Genomic DNA, 14,508 nt, shown 5'->3' with positions numbered 1-14,508 from the left:
ACCCTTTTACTCTACGAGTAACGGGTATAATAACAAGGAAGAACGCTATAGTCGAGTACCTCGACAATCAGATACCGGTTACGCAGCTAAATAGAGATATGCAAGTAGCAAAGCGAGATTAAAATGCGCCACCTATCGGCGGTATACAGATTTAAGCGTTATGGGCGTTAGAGTGGGCGTGGCAAATTTTTTTTGGACCGATCGATAGGTAATGACGAGACCAATACATTTCAGTTAAAATTTTTATCTAGCATAAAAATTGTGCGCGTCACAGGTTTTCGCGGTTTGTGGGCGTTAGAGTGGGCGTGGCATATTCGCGTAACAAACTTGCGCTGCGTATAAGGCTACGGAATCTAAATCTGAAATCCCAATTCTATATCTTTGATAGTTTCCGAGATATCCACGTTCATATTTACGATTTTTTGAAGTTTGTGGGCGGTTTATGGGCGTTAGGGTGGGCGTGGCAAACTTTTTTTAGGTCAATCGATAGGTATTGATGAGAACATTACATTTCAGTTAAAATTTTTTATCTAGCATAAAAATTGTGGTAGTAGTGTAGTGATCCTGATCAAGAATATATATAGTTTATGGGGTCGGAAACGCTTCCTTCTGCCTGTTACATACTCTCCGACAAATCTAGTATACCCTTTTACTCTACGAGTAACGGGTATAATAACAAGAAAGAACGCTATAGTCGAGTACCTCGACTATCAGATACCGGTTACGCAGCTAAATAGAGATATGCAAGTAGCAAAGCGAGATTAAAATGCGCCACCTATCGGCGGTATACAGATTTAAGCGTTATGCGCGTTAGAGTGGGCGTGGCAAATTTTTTTTGGACCAATCGATAGGTAATGACGAGACCAATACATTTCAGTTAAAATTTTTTATCTAGCATAAAAATTGTGTGCCTCACAGGTTTTCGCGGTTTGTGGGCGTTAGATTGGGCGTGGCATATTCGCGTAACAAACTTGCGCTGCGTATAAGGCTAAGGAATCTAAATCTGAAATCCCAATTCTCTATCTTTGATAGTTTCCGAGATATCCACGTTCATATTTACGATTTTTTGAAGTTTGTGGGCGGTTTATGGGCGTTAGGGTGGGCGTGGCAAACTTTTTTTTGGGTCAATCGATAGGTATTGATGAAAACATTACATTTCAGTTAAAATCTTTAATCTATCATAAAAATTGTGGTAGAAGTGTAGTGATCCTGATCAAGAATATATATACTTTATGGGGTCGGAAACGCTTCCTTCTGCGTGTTACATACTTTCCGACGAATCTAGTACGAGTAACGGGTATCATAACAAGGAAGAACGCTATAGTCGAGTACCTCGACTATCAGATACCGGTTACGCAGCTAAATAGAGATATGCAAGTAGCAAAGCGAGATTAAAATGCGCCACCTATCGGCGGTATACAGATTTAAGCGTTATGGGCGTTAGAGTGGGCGTGGCAAATTTTTTTTGGACCAATCGATAGGTAATGACGAGACCAATACATTTCAGTTAAAATTTTTTATCTAGCATAAAAATTGTGCGCCTCACAGGTTCTCGCGGTTTGTGGGCGTTAGAGTGGGCGTGGCATATTCGCGTAACAAGCTTGCGGTGCGTATAAGGCTACGGAATCTAAATCTGAAATCCCAATTCTCTATCTTTGATAGTTTCCGAGATATCCACGTTCATACTTACGATTTTTTGAAGTTTGTGGGCGGTTTATGGGCGTTAGGGTGGGCTCGGCTAGTGATCCTGATCAAGAAATTATATACTTTTTGGGGTCGGAAACGCTTCCTTCTGCCTGTTACATACTTTCCGACGAATCTAGTATACCCTTTTACTCTACGAGTAACGGGTATAATAACAAGGAAGAACGCTAAAGTCGAGTACCTCGACTATCAGATACCCGTTACGCAGCTAAATAGAGATATGCAAGTAGCAAAGCGAGATGAAAATGCGCCACCTACCGGCGGTATACAGATTTAAGCGTTATGGGAGTTAGAGTGGCCGGGGAAAAATACATTTCAGTTAAAATTTCTTATCTAGCATAAAAATTGTGAGCATCACAGGTTTCCGCGGTTTGTGGGCGTTAGAGGGGGCGTGGCATATTCGCGTAACAAACTTGCGCTGCGTATAAGGCTACGGAATCTAAATCTGAAATCCCAATTCTCTATCTTTGATAGTTTCCGAGATATCCACGTTCATATTTACGATTTTTTGAAGTTTGTGGGCGGTTTATGGGCGTTAGGGTGGGCGTGGCAAACTTTTTTTTGGGTCAATCGATAGGTATTGACGAGACCAATACATTTCAGTTAAAATTTCTTATCTAGCATAAAAATTGTGAGCATCACAGGTTTCCGCGGTTTGTGGGCGTTAGAGGGGGCGTGGCATATTCGCGTAACAAACTTGCGCTGCGTATAAGGCTACGGAATCTAAATCTGAAATCCCAATTCTCTATCTTTGATAGTTTCCGAGATATCCACGTTCATATTTACGATTTTTTGAAGTTTGTGGGCGGTTTATGGGCGTTAGGGTGGGCGTGGCAAACTTTTTTTTGGGTCAATCGATAGGTATTGATGAGAACATTACATTTCAGTTAAAATTTTTTATCTAGCATAAAAATTGTGGTAGTAGTGTAGTGATCCTAATCAAGAATATATATACTTTATGGGGTCGGAAACGCTTCCTTCTGCCTGTTACATACTTTCCGACGAATCTAGTATACCCTTTTACTCTACGAGTAACGGGTATCATAACAAGGAAGAACGCTATAGTCGAGTACCTCGACTATCAGATACCGGTTACGCAGCTAAATAGAGATATGCAAGTAGCAAAGCGAGATTAAAGTGCGCCACCTATCGGCGGTATACAGATTTAAGCGTTATGGGCGTTAGAGTGGGCGTGGCAAATTTTTTTTGTACCAATCGATAGGTAATGACGAGACCAATACATTTCAGTTAAAATTTTTTATCTAGCATAAAAATTGTGCGCGTCACGGGTTTTCGCGGTTTGTGGGCGTTAGAGTGGGCGTGGCATATTCTCGTAACAAACTTGCGCTGCGTATAAGGCTACGGAATCTAGATCTGAAATCCCAATTCTCTATCTTTGATAGTTTCCGAGATATCCACGTTCATATTTACGATTTTTTGAAGTTTGTGGGCGGTTTATGGGCGTTAGGGTGGGCGTGGCAAACTTTTTTTTAGGTCAATCGATAGGTATTGATGAGAACATTACATTTCAGTTAAAATTTTTTATCTAGCATAAAAATTGTGGTAGTAGTGTAGTGATCCTGATCAAGAATATATATACTTTATGGGGTCGGAAACGCTTCCTTCTGCCTGTTACATACTCTCCGACAAATCTAGTATACCCTTTTACTCTACGAGTAACGGGTATAATAACAAGGAAGAACGCTATAGTCGAGTACCTCGACTATCAGATACCGGTTACGCAGCTAAATAGAGATATGCAAGTAGCAAAGCGAGATTAAAATGCGCCACCTATCGGCGGTATACAGATTTAAGCGTTATGGGCGTTAGAGTGGGCGTGGCAAATTTTTTTTGGACCAATCGATAGGTAATGACGAGACCAATACATTTCAGTTAAAATTTTTTATCTAGCATAAAAATTGTGGTAGTAGTGTAGTAATCCTGATCAAGAATATATATACTTTATGGGGTCGGAAACGCTTCCTTCTGCCTGTTACATACTTTCCGACGAATCTAGTATACCCTTTTACTCTACGAGTAACGGGTATAATAACAAGGAAGAACGCTATAGTCGAGTACCTCGACTATCAGATACCGGTTACGCAGCTAAATAGAGATATGCAAGTAGCAAAGCGAGATTAAAATGCGCCACCTATCGGCGGTATACAGATTTAAGCGTTATGGGCGTTAGAGTGGGCGTGGCAAATTTTTTTTGGACCAATCGATAGGTAATGACGAGACCAATACATTTCAGTTAAAATTTTTATCTAGCATAAAAATTGTGCGCGTCACAGGTTTTCGCGGTTTGTGGGCGTTAGAGTGGGCGTGGCATATTCGCGTAACAAACTTGCGCTGCGTATAAGGCTACGGAATCTAAATCTGAAATCCCAATTCTATATCTTTGATAGTTTCCGAGATATCCACGTTCATATTTACGATTTTTTGAAGTTTGTGGGCGGTTTATGGGCGTTAGGGTGGGCGTGGCAAACTTTTTTTAGGTCAATCGATAGGTATTGATGAGAACATTACATTTCAGTTAAAATTTTTTATCTAGCATAAAAATTGTGGTAGTAGTGTAGTGATCCTGATCAAGAATATATATACTTTATGGGGTCGGAAACGCTTCCTTCTGCCTGTTACATACTCTCCGACAAATCTAGTATACCCTTTTACTCTACGAGTAACGGGTATAATAACAAGAAAGAACGCTATAGTCGAGTACCTCGACTATCAGATACCGGTTACGCAGCTAAATAGAGATATGCAAGTAGCAAAGCGAGATTAAAATGCGCCACCTATCGGCGGTATACAGATTTAAGCGTTATGGGCGTTAGAGTGGGCGTGGCAAATTTTTTTTGGACCAATCGATAGGTAATGACGAGACCAATACATTTCAGTTAAAATTTTTTATCTAGCATAAAAATTGTGCGCCTCACAGGTTCTCGCGGTTTGTGGGCGTTAGAGTGGGCGTGGCATATTCGCGTAACAAGCTTGCGGTGCGTATAAGGCTACGGAATCTAAATCTGAAATCCCAATTCTCTATCTTTGATAGTTTCCGAGATATCCACGTTCATACTTACGATTTTTTGAAGTTTGTGGGCGGTTTATGGGCGTTAGGGTGGGCTCGGCTAGTGATCCTGATCAAGAAATTATATACTTTTTGGGGTCGGAAACGCTTCCTTCTGCCTGTTACATACTTTCTGACGAATCTAGTATACCCTTTTACTCTACGAGTAACGGGTATAATAACAAGGAAGAACGCTAAAGTCGAGTACCTCGACTATCAGATACCCGTTACGCAGCTAAATAGAGATATGCAAGTAGCAAAGCGAGATTAAAATGCGCCACCTACCGGCGGTATACAGATTTAAGCGTTATGGGCGTTAGAGTGGTCGTGGCAAATTTTTTTTTGGACCAATCGATAGGTAATGACGAGACCAATACATTTCAGTTAAAATTTTTTATCTAGCATAAAAATTGTGCGCGTCACAGGTTTTCGCGGTTTGTGGGCTTTAGAGTGGCAGTGGCATATTCGCGTAACAAAATTGCGCTGCGTATAAGGCTACGGAATCTAAATCTGAAATCCCAATTATCTATCTTTGATAGTTTCCGAGATATCCACGTTCATATCTACGATTTTTTGAAGTTTGTGGGCGGTTTATGGGCGTTAGGGTGGGCGTGGCAAACTTTTTTTTGGGTCAATCGATAGGTATTGATGAGAACATTACATTTCAGTTAACATTTTTTATCTAGCATAAAAATTCTGGTGGTAGTGTAGTGATCCTGATCAAGAATATATATACTTTATGGGGTCGGAAACGCTTCCTTCTGCCTGTTACATACTTTCCGACGAATGTAGTATACCCTTTTACTCTACGAGTAACGGGTATAATAACAAGGAAGAACGCTATAGTCGAGTACCTCGACTATCAGATACCCGTTACGCAGCTAAATAGAGATATGCAAGTAGCAAATCAGATTTGATACAGATTTAAGCGTTATGGGCGTTAGAGTGGGCGTTGCAAATTTTTTTTTGGACTAATCGATAGTTAATGACGAGACCAATACATTTCAGTTAATTTTTTATCTAGCATAAAAATTGTGCGCGTCACAGGTTTTCGCGGTTTGTGGGCGTTAGAGTGGGCGTGGCATATTCGCGTAACAAACTTGCGCTGCGTATAAGGCTACGGAGTCTAAATCTGAAATCCCAATTCTCTATCTTTGATAGTTTCCGAGATATCCACGTTCATATTTACGATTTTTTGAAGTTTGTGGGCGGTTTTTGGGCGTTAGGGTGGACTCGGCTAGTGATCCTGATCAAGAACTTATATACTTTATGGGGTCGGAAACGCTTCCTTCTGCCTGTTACATACTTTCCGACGAATCTAGTATACCCTTTTACTCTACGAGTAACGGGTATAATAACAAGGAAGAACGCTATAGTCGAGTACCTCGACTATCAGATACCCGTTACTCAGCTAAATAGAGATATGCAAGTAGCAAAGCGAGATTAAAATGCGCCACCTACCGGCGGTATACAGATTTAAGCGTTATGGGCGTTAGAGTGGGCGTGGCAAATTTTTTTTTGGACCAATCGATAGGTAATGACGAGACCAATACATTTCAGTTAAAATTTTTTATCTAGCATAAAAATTGTGCGCGTCACAGGTTTTCGCGGTTTGTGGGCGTTAGAGTGGGCGTGGCATATTCGCGTAAAAAACTTGCGCTGCGTATAAGGCTACGGAATCTAAATCTGAAATCCCAATTCTCTATCTTTGATAGTTTCCGAGATATTCACGTTCATATTTACGATTTTTTGAAGTTTGTGGGCGGTTTTTGGGCGTTAGGGTGGGCTCCGCTAGTGATCCTGATCAAGAAATTATATACTTTATGGGGTCGGAAACGCTTCCTTCTGCCTGTTACATACTTTCCGACGAATGTAGTATACCCTTTTACTCTACGAGTAACGGGTATAATAACAAAGAAGAACGCTATAGTCGAGTACCTCGACTATCAGATACCCGTTACGCAGCTAAATAGAGATATGCAAGTAGCAAAGCGAGATTAAAATGCGCCACCTATCGGCGGTATACAGATTTAAGCGTTGTGGGCGTTAGAGTGGGCGTGGCATATTCGCGTAACAAACTTGCGCTGCGTATAAGGCTACGGAATCTAAATCTGAAATCCCAATTCTCTATCTTTGATAGTTTCCGAGATATCCACGTTCATATCTACGATTTTTTGAAGTTTGTGGGCGGTTTATGGGCGTTAGGGTGGGCTCGGCTAGTGATCCTGATCAAGAATATGTATACTTTATGGGGTCGGAAACGCTTCCTTCTGCCTGTTACATACTTTCCGACGAATCTAGTATACCCTTTTACTCTACGAGTAACGGGTATAATAACAAGGAAGAACGCTATAGTCGAGTACCTCGACTGTCAGATACCCGTTACTCAGCTAAATAGAGATATGCAAGTAGGAAAGCGAGATTAAAATGCGCCACCTACCGGCGGTATACAGATTTAAGCGTTATGGGCGTTAGAGTGGGCGTTGCAAATTTTTTTTTGGACTAATCGATAGTTAATGACGAGACCAATACATTTCAGTTAAAATTTTTTATCTAGCATAAAAATTGTGCGCGTCACAGGTTTTCGCGGTTTGTGGGCGTTAGAGTGGGCGTGGCATATTCGCGTAACAAACTTGCGCTGCGTATAAGGCTACGGAGTCTAAATCTGAAATCCCAATTCTCTATCTTTGATAGTTTCCGAGATATCCACGTTCATATTTACGATTTTTTGAAGTTTGTGGGCGGTTTATGGGCGTTAGGGTGGGCTCGGCTAGTGATCCTGATCAAGAATATATATACTTTATGGGGTCGGAAACGCTTCCTTCTGCCTGTTACATACTTTCCGACGAATCTAGTATACCCTTTTACTCTACGAGTAACGGGTATAATAACAAGGAAGAACGCTATAGTCGAGTACCTCGACTGTCAGATACCCGTTACTCAGCTAAATAGAGATATGCAAGTAGCAAAGCGAGATTAAAATGCGCCACCTACCGGCGGTATACAGATTTAAGCGTTATGGGCGTTAGAGTGTTCGTGGCAAATTTTTTTTTGGACCAATCGATAGGTAATGACGAGACCAATACATTTCAGTTAAAATTTTTTATCTAGCATAAAAATTGTGCGCGTCACAGGTTTTCGCGGTTTGTGGGCGTTAGAGTGGGCGTGGCATATTCGCGTAACAAACTTGAGCTGCGTATAAGGCTACGGAATCTAAATCTGAAATCCCAATTCTCTATCTATGATAGCTTGCTTCTGCCTGTTACATACTTTCCGACGAATGTAGTATACCCTTTTACTCTACGAGTAACGGGTATAATAACAAGGAAGAACGCTATAGTCGAGTACCTCGACTATCAGATACCCGTTACGCAGCTAAATAGAGATATGCAAGTAGCAAAGCGAGATTAAAATGCGCCACCTATCGGCGGTATACAGATTTAAGCGTTGTGGGCGTTAGAGTGGGCGTGGCATATTCGCGTAACAAACTTGCGCTGCGTATAAGGCTACGGAATCTAAATCTGAAATCCCAATTCTCTATCTTTGATAGTTTCCGAGATATCCACGTTCATATTTACGATTTTTTGAAGTTTGTGGGCGGTTTTTGGGCGTTAGGGTGGGCTCGGCTAGTGATCCTGATCAAGAAATTATATACTTTATGGGGTCGGAAACGCTTCCTTCTGCCTGTTACATACTTTCCGACGAATCTAGTATACCCTTTTACTCTACGAGTAACGGGTATAATAACAAGGAAGAACGCTATAGTCGAGTACCTCGACTATCAGATACCCGTTACTCAGCTAAATAGAGATATGCAAGTAGCAAAGCGAGATTAAAATGCGCCACCTACCAGCGGTATACAGATTTAAGCGTTGTGGGCGTTAGAGTGGGCGTGGCATATTCGCGTAACAAACTTGCGCTGCGTATAAGGCTACGGAATCTAAATCTGAAATCCCAATTCTCTATCTTTGATAGTTTCCGAGATATCCACGTTCATATTTACGATTTTTTGAAGTTTGTGGGCGGTTTTTGGGCGTTAGGGTGGGCTCGGCTAGTGATCCTGATCAAGAAATTATATACTTTATGGGGTCGGAAACGCTTCCTTCTGCCTGTTACATACTTTCCGACGAATCTAGTATACCCTTTTACTCTACGAGTAACGGGTATAATAACAAGGAAGAACGCTATAGTCGAGTACCTCGACTATCAGATACCCGTTACTCAGCTAAATAGAGATATGCAAGTAGCAAAGCGAGATTAAAATGCGCAACCTACCGGCGGTATACAGATTTAAGCGTTATGGGCGTTAGAGTGGGCGTGGCAAATTTTTGTTTGGACCAATCGATAGGTAATGACGAGACCAATACATTTCAGTTAAAATTTTTTATCTAGCATAAAAATTGTGCGCGTCACAGGTTTTCGCGGTTTGTGGGCGTTAGAGTGGGCGTGGCATATTTGCGTAACAAACTTGAGCTGCGTATAAGGCTACGGAATCTAAATCTGAAATCCCAATTCTCTATCTATGATAGTTTCCGAGATATCCACGTTCATATTTACGATTTTTTGAAGTTTGTGGGCGGTTTTTGGGCGTTAGGGTGGGCTCGGCTAGTGATCCTGATCAAGAAATTATATACTTTATGGGGTCGGAAACGCTTCCTTCTGCCTGTTACATACTTTCCGACGAATCTAGTATACCCTTTTACTCTACGAGTAACGGGTATAATAACAAGGAAGAACGCTATAGTCGAGTACCTCGACTATCAGATACCCGTTACTCAGCTAAATAGAGATATGCAAGTAGCAAAGCGAGATTAAAATGCGCCACCTACCGGCGGTATACAGATTTAAGCGTTATGGGCGTTAGAGTGGGCGTGGCAAATTTTTTTTTGGACCAATCGATAGGTAATGACGAGACCAATACATTTCAGTTAAAATTTTTTATCTAGCATAAAAATTGTGCGCGTCACAGGTTTTCGCGGTTTGTGGGCGTTAGAGTGGGCGTGGCATATTCGCGTAACAAACTTGCGCTGCGTATAAGGCTACGGAATCTAAATCTGAAATCCCAATTCTCTATCTTTGATAGTTTCCGAGATATCCACGTTCATATTTACGATTTTTTGAAGTTTGTGGGCGGTTTATGGGCGTTAAGGTGGGCGTGGCAAACTTTTTTTTGGGTCAATCGATAGGTATTGATGAGAAGATTACATTTAAGTTAAAATTTTTTATCTAGCATAAAAATTGTGGTAGTAGTGTAGTGATCCTGATCAAGAATATATATACTTTATGGGGTCGGAAACGCTTCCTTCTGCCTGTTACATACTTTCCGACGAATGTAGTATACCCTTTTTCTCTACGAGTAACGGGTATAATAACAAGGAAGAACGCTATAGTCGAGTACCTCGACTATCAGATACCCGTTACGCAGCTAAATAGAGATATGCAAGTAGCAAAGCGAGATTAAAATGCGCCACCTATTGGCGGTATACAGATTTAAGCGTTGTGGGCGTTAGAGTGGGCGTGGCATATTCGCGTAACAAACTTGCGCTGCGTATAAGGCTACGGAATCTAAATCTGAAATCCCAATTCTCTATCTTTGATAGTTTCCGAGATATCCACGTTCATATTTACGATTTTTTGAAGTTTGTGGTCGGTTTATGGGCGTTAGGGTGGGCTCGGCTAGTGATCCTGATCAAGAATATATATACTTTATGGGGTCGGAAACGCTTCCTTCTGCCTGTTACATACATGACGAATCTAGTATACCCTTTTACTCTACGAGTAACGGGTATAATAACAAGGAAGAACGCTATAGTCGAGACCCTCGACTGTCAGATACCCGTTACTCAGCTAAATAGAGATATGCAAGTAGCAAAGCGAGATTAAAATGCGCCACCTACCGGCGGTATACAGATTTAAGCGTTATGGGCGTTAGAGTGTTCGTGGCAAATTTTTTTTTGGACCAATCGATAGGTAATGACGAGACCAATACATTTCAGTTAAAATTTTTTATCTAGCATAAAAATTGTGCGCGTCACAGGTTTTCTCGGTTTGTGGGCGTTAAAGTGGGCGTGGCATATTCGCGTAACAAACTTGAGCTGCGTATAAGGCTACGGAATCTAAATCTGAAATCCCAATTCTCTATCTATGATAGTTTCCGAGATATCCACTTTCATATTTACGATTTTTTGAAGTTTGTGGGCGGTTTATGGGCGTTAGGGTGGGCGTGGCAAACTTTTTTTTGGGTCAATCGATAGGTATTGATGAGAAGATTACATTTAAGTTAAAATTTTTTATCTAGCATAAAAATTGTGGTAGTAGTGTAGTGATCCTGATCAAGAATATATATACTTTATGGGGTCGGAAACGCTTCCTTCTGCCTGTTACATACTTTCCGACGAATGTAGTATACCCTTTTACTCTACGAGTAGCGGGTATAATAACAAGGAAGAACGCTATAGTCGAGTACCTCGACTATCAGATACCCGTTACGCAGCTAAATAGAGATATGCAAGTAGCAAAGCGAGATTAAAATGCGCCACCTATCGGCGGTATACAGATTTAAGCGTTGTGGGCGTTAGAGTGGGCGTGGCATATTCGCGTAACAAACTTGCGCTGCGTATAAGGCTACGGAATCTAAATCTGAAATCCCAATTCTCTATCTTTGATAGTTTCCGAGATATCCACGTTCATATTTACGATTTTTTGAAGTTTGTGGTCGGTTTATGGGCGTTAGGGTGGGCTCGGCTAGTGATCCTGATCAAGAATATATATACTTTATGGGGTCGGAAACGCTTCCTTCTGCCTGTTACATACATGACGAATCTAGTATACCCTTTTACTCTACGAGTAACGGGTATAATAACAAGTAAGAACGCTATAGTCGAGTAATTCGACTGTCAGATACCCGTTACTCAGCTAAATAGAGATATGCAAGTAGCAAAGCGAGATTAAAATGCGCCACCTACCGGCGGTATACAGATTTAAGCGTTATGGGCGTTAGAGTGTTCGTGGCAAATTTTTTTTTGGACCAATCGATAGGTAATGACGAGACCAATACATTTCAGTTAAAATTTTTTATCTAGCATAAAAATTGTGCGCGTCACAGGTTTTCGCGGTTTGTGGGCGTTAGAGTGGGCGTGGCATATTCGCGTAACAAACTTGAGCTGCGTATAAGGCTACGGAATCTAAATCTGAAATCCCAATTCTCTATCTATGATAGTTTCCGAGATATCCACGTTCATATTTACGATTTTTTGAAGTTTGTGGGCGGTTTATGGGCGTTAGGGTGGGCGTGGCAAACTTTTTTTTGGGTCAATCGATAGGTATTGATGAGAAGATTACATTTAAGTTAAAATTTTTTATCTAGCATAAAAATTGTGGTAGTAGTGTAGTGATCCTGATCAAGAATATATATACTTTATGGGGTCGGAAACGCTTCCTTCTGCCTGTTACATACTTTCCGACGAATGTTGTATACCCTTTTACTCTACGAGTAACGGGTATAATAACAAGGAAGAACGCTATAGTCGAGTACCTCGACTATCAGATACCCGTTACGCAGCTAAATAGAGATATGCAAGTAGCAAAGCGAGATTAAAATGCGCCACCTATCGGCGGTATACAGATTTAAGCGTTGTGGGCGTTAGAGTGGGCGTGGCATATTCGCGTAACAAACTTGCGCTGCGTATAAGGCTACGGAATCTAAATCTGAAATCCCAATTCTCTATCTTTGATAGTTTCCGAGATATCCACGTTCATATCTACGATTTTTTGAAGTTTGTGGGCGGTTTATGGGCGTTAGGGTGGGCTCGGCTAGTGATCCTGATCAAGAATATATATACTTTATGGGGTCGGAAACGTTTCCTTCGGCCTGTTACATACTTTCCGACGAATCTAGTATACCCTTTTACTCTACGAGTAACGGGTATAATAACAAGGAAGAACGCTATAGTCGAGTACCTCGACTTCCGACGAATCTAGTATACCCTTTTACTCTACGAGTAACGGGTATAATAACAAGGAAGAACGCTATAGTCGAGTACCTCGACTATCAGATACCCGTTACGCAGCTAAATAGAGATATGCAAGTAGCAAAGCGAGATTAAAATGCGCCACCTATCGGCGGTATACAGATTGAAGCGTTGTGGGCGTTAGAGTGGGCGTGGCATATTCGCGTAACAAACTTGCGCTGCGTATAAGGCTACGGAATCTAAATCTGAAATCCCAATTCTCTATCTTTGATAGTTTCCGAGATATCCACGTTCATATTTACGATTTTTTGAAGTTTGTGGGCGGTTTATGGGCGTTAGGGTGGGCTCGGCTAGTGATCCTGATCAAGAATATATATACTTTATGGGGTCGGAAACGCTTCCTTCTGCCTGTTACATACTTTCCGACGAATGTTGTATACCCTTTTACTCTACGAGTAACGGGTATAATAACAAGGAAGAACGCTATAGTCGAGTACCTCGACTATCAGATACCCGTTACTCAGCTAAATAGAGATATGCAAGTAGCAAAGCGAGATTAAAATGCGCCACCTACCGGCGGTATACAGATTTAAGCGTTGTGGGCGTTAGAGTGGGCGTGGCATATTCGCGTAACAAACTTGCGCTGCGTATAAGGCTACGGAATCTAAATCTGAAATCCCAATTCTCTATCTTTGATAGTTTCCGAGATATCCACGTTCATATTTACGATTTTTTGAAGTTTGTGGGCGGTTTATGGGCGTTAGGGTGGGCTCGGCTAGTGATCCTGATCAAGAATATATATACTTTATGGGGTCGGAAACGCTTCCTTCTGCCTGTTACATACTTTCCGACGAATCTAGTATACCCTTTTACTCTACGAGACAAGGAAGAACGCTATAGTCGAGTACCTCGACTGTCAGATACCCGTTACTCAGCTAAATAGAGATATGCAAGTAGCAAAGCGAGATTAAAATGCGCCACCTACCGGCGGTATACAGATTTAAGCGTTATGGGCGTTAGAGTGGTCGTGGCAAATTTTTTTTTGGACCAATCGATAGGTAATGACGAGACCAATACATTTCAGTTAAAATTTTGTATCTAGCATAAAAATTGTGCGCGTCACAGGTTTTCGCGGTTTGTGGGCGTTAGAGTGGGCGTGGCATATTCGAGTAACAAACTTGAGCTGCGTATAAGGCTACGGAATCTAAATCTGAAATCAAAATTCTCTATCTATGATAGTTTCCGAGATATCCACGTTCATATTTACGATTTTTTGAAGTTTGTGGGCGGTTTATGGGCGTTAGGGTTGGCGTGGCAAACTTTTTTTTGGGTCAATCGATAGGTATTGATGAGAACATTTCATTTCAGTTTAAATTTTTTATCTAGCATAAAAATTGTGGTAGTAGTGTAGTGATCCTGATCAAGAATATATATACATTATGGGGTCGGAAACGCATACATACTTTCCGACGAATCTAGTATACCCTTTTCTTCTACGAGTAACGGGTATAATTACAAGGAAGAACGCTATAGTCGAGTACCTCGACTATCAGATACCCGTTACGCAGCTAAATAGAGATATGCAAGTAGCAAAGCGAGATTAAAATGCACCACCTACCGGCGGTATACAGATTTAAGCGTTATGGGAGTTAGAGTGGGCGTGGCAAGTGGACCAATCGATAGGTATTGACGAGACCAATACATTTCAGTTAAAATTTCTTATCTAGCATAAAAATTGTGGGCATCACAGGTTTCCGCCGTTTGTGG

Source organism: Drosophila suzukii, chromosome Y, assembly GCF_043229965.1.
Source record: "Drosophila suzukii chromosome Y, CBGP_Dsuzu_IsoJpt1.0, whole genome shotgun sequence".
Taxonomy (NCBI): Eukaryota; Metazoa; Arthropoda; class Insecta; order Diptera; family Drosophilidae; genus Drosophila; species Drosophila suzukii.
Note: the sequence above shows the minus strand (reverse complement) of the source record.